We start from the raw sequence: 6,000 nt of genomic DNA, 5'->3' as shown, positions 1-6,000 counted from the left end.
GAATCAGACTTGACTTAACATTATATCTACAAATATAAATCAGCTATTCAAATACTCTCTTACCTAGAGATGATGTGCTGTAGGCATCAGTCATCAATAAATATATAAACATATGCAAAATATATGTTCTGTTTAATTTCTCTAGATATCAAAAGTGCAATGATTTTGTTAAAAAAACAGTTTTCCATAGACAGGTTGGTTTGCATACAGTGGATGCTGACACAAAATTTCAGGAGACGTGCTGTGATAAGAACAACTAGTATTCATACTGGAAAACTGTTTAAGTGTAAGCTGGTTTAGAAGTTAAATTAAATATATGCTTAATTCTGTGAAGACAATTTCTTTCAGGCTGACCAAACCTTTGCTTATACCCTTACATCTAGCTTTAATGTAGCTTTTCTAACCTTACCCTTCTCAGTGACATTCTTCCTTTTGAAAGTCCTTGTTACCCTCAATACACTTTTCCCCTACTCATTGATTCAGCTACTCTTAGGGTTGCCATAACTGTGGCAGTTCAGTTACTTTATTTCTGCCTACCATTTCCTTTCCTCATTAAAGCTGAACATGCAGCTTTGAGAAGGAGCTGTTGCAGCACACTCTGTGTAAGATGGTACTCAGAGGTATGAATGAAATAGCTGACAATGATGATAGTCCTTGTGAAAGCTCTGCATTGATGTTAAAAGGCTGCAATGGTTTCCTATTTGTCAGTACTTGTGTATTGGCATGTTGCAATTGGATCTTTAAAGTGCCATGTAGTCTGGGTCCTGTTATTTACAATGCCACTTCCGTCCCAGTGACAGCTGAGACAATCACATCTGCTTTGGTTTGCAGCTCTGATATTAGTAGGTGACTAATATAGTAAAAATAGAAAAGAAAAAAAGCCAGAAAGGCCACCTCCAGTCGAGTGTCAGGTCCTTGACTCTGTCAGCAGTTGATACAACAGAGTTCAAGGGTATGTCAGAGAAATGAAAATATGTGTGTTTTAAAATGTTTGCTATCATACTTGCGATAGCATGAGTTTAGACAGAGCTTCATGGGACAAATAGTTTTGACAGAACCCAGGAGTTTGACAGAACACAGGACTTGTCACATCCACATCCAGATGTGGTCAGAAAAAAAAATCCAGAGGAGTTATTTTCTTTTCTTGCAATAGCTGTGAGTCTTTGAAAAGCTTTCCGCAGATTCCATTCTTGGGGTGCACATGAACTCAAAGGAGGTGTTTACTCTGCCTTGTAGGATGTATGAATTGTCTACACAGTATGAGTGAAGACTGAGCCAGGTCAGGTGGATGCAGTGGGATGGAGAGCCAGCCTGGGTGGCTGGGCAGGAACACGGAACCGTGGTGTCTGCACAGGTCAGACACAGTGCACACATGGTCGGCTGAATGCAGTATTGCAGGTATGACTTGTGCACTTTATCCACTTAGGTGCAGAAGCTGCTTACTGACAGTTCCCAAGAGTTGCCAGCTGCTATGAAATACAGGAAATGCCACATCTTGCACAGAGCAATGCCAGAAATCCTGTAAAGTCCACAGCAATCCTAGTCCTGGCTGATTAATATCACTGAGGGCTTGGGCCCCCCACTGTTTCTGTAGTCTCAAAAACCTTGACAACAGCACCTTTCTCATGGCAGGTTTTTATGCATTTCCCTCTTGCTAGAGGTAATCCTGTGGTTTTACCATTTTTGGATTCAGTCCCTGGATGCCAGCCCTCTTGCCCACCCCCAGCTTTGTAGATGCTTGCAAAGCCACCTGCAGCAAGTAGGTAAATTCCCTCCAGGAATCTGTGGTCAGTCTTACCAAGGTTTCTGAACATTTCTCTTCAGCTAGCCCAGCTCCTAATTCACCTAGAGAGAGAGAGGGAACAGCAAAAATTAATAGACATGCCACTAGTCTCCTGCTTAAAGCCTTTCAGTGTTGCAGTCCTTGTTGCAAGGAGAGGCACCTCAGATTTGCTACAGCTCTTCTATAGTCCTGGCTGAGTCTCTGCCAGGTCACTTCTCCTTAAAGTAGTGCATCCCTCTAATTGATGATCAGCCAGCCAGGGTGGGAACAGATTTTTTCCCTTGCTAGCCTTTTACTGCTGGAGATATTCCCGAGTACCAGTGGCCTTTGGCATCACACTGCCTCACACACCTGAACGCAAATATCCCATTTGTTCTCCAGACAATGCTGCCTTCTTTTCTCCCTTGCTTTGCTCACTCATTCATTCCCCTGGCACTCTGTTCAGCACAAAAGCATTCCTGTGAGCCGGCAGGGCTGCTGTCATCCCTCGGAGCTTGCTGTGAGCAACCTGCTACTGCTGGCAAGCTCTTGCAGAGTGATGTAATCCTGGGCAGATCTTACGCCACCACCCTGATGCCAGATATTGTGTTGGCTCATGTTGTTTGTTACAATGTGTATGGTTCCTCAATTTTTTTTTCCCAAAGGATTTGAAATTTGATCCATGGTTGTCTTTCTGATTCTCAGGTTATCTGTTGGAGAGCTCTGAAATCTCTGTGTCTGGCATCTGTGCAAGGCTCTTGTCCTTCCTCTTGTAAGTTCCAGCTGGGCTAGGTAACTTCCTCTCTTTTACAAATTCTAGTTGTTTTATTAACATTTAACCCAAGTCTCCCAGCTTTTTAGTCAAATGTTCCTGATCCAAATAGCCTTGCTTCATCTGAGTCAACTATTCAAAACAGCCTGAGATCAGTCAGCTGTCTCCTATCTTTTACTCTCTTTACATACCTTCTGATGAAAACAGCTTTTTAAAATGCTTAACTCTTACATTTTCATGTTCTGTAATACCCTTTCATGATTCATCCCCCTGGTTTCATGGAACAGTATCAAAGGTACAAAGTGCTTCAGCTCTTTGCCAGAAACAAAGCTAGGACCTGGCTGGTTTCCATTTTGTTGCCATTGTAGGATTGCTACAGTCATTATCTTTCAAGTCCCAGGGTGAGATAAATTTTGTAACAAGAAAAGCAAGACACCTTTCATTAGCCTGACTTTTTACTGACACCTCTCTGATTTCTCCTCTCAGATGAAGTTCAAAAACGTCCCCACTTATCCTCTACATTTCCTGGCATTTTCAACATTCAGGGACCAATATGCAGCTTCTTTGTCCTGCTCAGGCATTTTTTTTTTTTCTTCACTATAGTGTTTGTTTGCTCAGTGATGAATCAAAACAGAAAACTATGAAAGGGACCCACCTATTTGTTTCCCAGCCTTCTAAAGGTGCAGTTATCCATCCCAACAGGAAATTCAAAACTTTTTTGTGAATGGGTGTTAGAGAGGTATAGTGGCAAGAGAAGCCACAGTGCCATGGTCTGGCACATGTGCAAGATGACTTGGCCTAAATTAGATTAATTGAGTGGAAGTAAAAATCTTCCCTGAACTAAACACACTGGAAAGAGAAAGGATTTACAGAAAGTGCTAAGAACTACCTGAAAAAGTTTTTCTTCTCCTGTGCCCTGAAACCTGTGCACTTCTTCCTGGAAGGAGCTTGCACAGGAATCCTCTCACCAGACCTATACTGAACCCTACTAGGTTAGAAAGGTGATTTATTCAGACTCAAAGTGGTATTAAATGAGACAATATAAACAAGCCAGTATTATAACTTGGCAGTTGCTTTGTAACATGGGAAAACACAGATGTTCCAGCTGTGCTTGTAAGACACCTCACACACAGCAGGGTCTGAATACTGAGGAATGCTGTAGAAATGACTGGAATCTCACTCATCTGTTGAGAAGCATATGGATTGGGATCAGCAAAGCTCATTGAAGCAGATGTGTGCATCTCAGGATTTTACATGTACCCTTTGAGTGCAAGGTTACAGTGTTGACTCAACCTCCAGTTTATTTCCTCTTGGATTTCCCCATCTTCAGATTTTTTTTTCCTTTTTCTATTGTAGGAGTGAGATGTTACAAAACATGATTTGGGATCCTTTTATAAACATTGCTTTTGAGTAAAATTCTGGATTTACGTGGAATTATAAAGTGAGATTTATTGATCATGAATTGGCAATAACTGAGACTTAAAACTTTTTTTTATTTTTTGATTTCTTGTTCATCGTTGAAAGACATATAAAATCTTGATTCTGTGTTGCTGACAGCTCTTTGGCAACACTCTCTTTAGGATCATGCACCTTACCATGAATAATCATTTCTTGCAATCTGCTTCATGACCCATTACTTTAGAGTAACAAAAATCAGAATTGTCCTAACTTTCAAGGAGTAACCACTGGAGAAATTATGAGCTTCTGTCTCCTCACTGCTGGATAAGATACAGAGAATGGTGCAAAAAAACTTGGAGAAGCTCCTTTAATATGGAGCAGGCTCGAGAAGAAGGACTTGGGGGTGCTGATGGATGAGAATCTCAACATGGGGAGTGTGTGCTTGTAGCCCAGAAGGTAAAACGTATCCTGGGCTGCGTACAAAGCAGCGGAGCCAGCAGGTCCAGGGATGCGATTTTGCCCCTCTACTCTGCTCTGGTGAGATCACAGCTGGAATGCTGCATCCAGCCCTGGGGTACCCAAGATAAGAAGGATGTTGAAGAAAGTATAGAGCAGTACCACAAAAGCAATCAGATGGGTGAAGCATCTCTTCCATGAACATAGACTGAGAGAGTTGGGGCTGTTCAGCCTGGGGGACAAAAGGCTCCAGGGAAACCTTGTAGTGGCCTTCCACTACCTAAAAGGGGGTGCAAGAGAGGTGGAGAGGGGCTTTTTACAAGGGCCTGTAGTGACAGGACAAAGGTGCATGGCTTTAAACTGAAGGAGGATAGATTTAAGTCAGATTTAAGAATGAAATTCTCTCTGAGGCTGGTGAGGCACTGGAACAGGGTGCCCAGAGTTGTGGATGCCCCATCCCTGGGAGTATTCAAGGTCAGACTGGATAGGACTCTGAGCAACCTGGTGTAGCAAAAAGTGTCCCTGCTCTTGTCAGGGGCTTGGAGCTTGATGATCATTCAAATCACTTCCAACCCAAACCATTCCATGATTCTAATATTCACAAGTACCAAAATCATACGTTGAGGGTTTCAGCTGCTTTGTCTATTCTATTAATAAATCCTTACGTGACTGTCACTGAGTGACAACCTTTTAGGGAAGGAGAGGCAGGGCAACTTGCCTGTGGCAGCACAAGTCATGGGTGGAATGAGGTTTATGACACATGATTTCCTGCCTTCCAAATCTCTTCTGGTTCTTCCAGATCAGGCTGCCTCCCAAGCAGGTAATTACATGCATATCAGTCATACCTCTTATAATTTTCTTATCTTTATTTATGGGCTGTTATTCTCCTACTTAACTCAGTTATACTTCACTGCATTAATTAGCTGTGCTTAACAAAACAACTCAGAGAAGTATTTAGTTAGTGTATTCATGAAATCAGTTCCAAGAAAGGTAACTAAGCTTTTAACAAGGCTAGAAAAAAAACAACACCCAAAGCCCAATTACAATATATTTAAAAGTGCTTACTTCTCTGCCAATCAAATGTGGCAAAGTCATTTAATCACCCACAACCATGAGAGTGAATTAGTTGCAAGGAAAATTATAGCTGCAAATATTGTTTGTGTTCAGGCAAGAGATTTGCATGCTTAAACAAAATGAACTTTGACACAGTTAAAATAAACTCTCACATTTTGTAAGTGAGATTTTTTTTGTAGAGAGTGATAAGAGGAAGCTGCATCTTTTTGCAGTTTTGGAGGAGGAAGAGGGCAAATCTTCAACTGCAATAAAGTGATTTTCGTTCAAGGGAATGAATGGATAGAGCTAGATTGTTTTAATCCATCTAAGGATCTACATAAAATATATGAGATTTTCAACTCTGAAACTCATTTTGACAGGTGGGGAGAGAATAGCTGTTTTGAAAGCTACCTTGCTTACACATTGAGGAAACTGTTGGCCTATCTTATTAGATTTGTTGTATTATTAATTTTCCATGTCATTGAACAATTCTGCTCTCTGTTCCAGTCATGCAGTATTTTATCCTCTGGGGCTAGTGGGTTTGTTTTAAAAGTACCTC

The sequence above is a fragment of the Lichenostomus cassidix genome, chromosome 1 (assembly GCF_008360975.1).
Source record: "Lichenostomus cassidix isolate B80296 chromosome 1, HeHo_3.0, whole genome shotgun sequence".
Lineage (NCBI taxonomy): Eukaryota > Metazoa > Chordata > Aves > Passeriformes > Meliphagidae > Lichenostomus > Lichenostomus cassidix.
Note: the sequence above shows the minus strand (reverse complement) of the source record.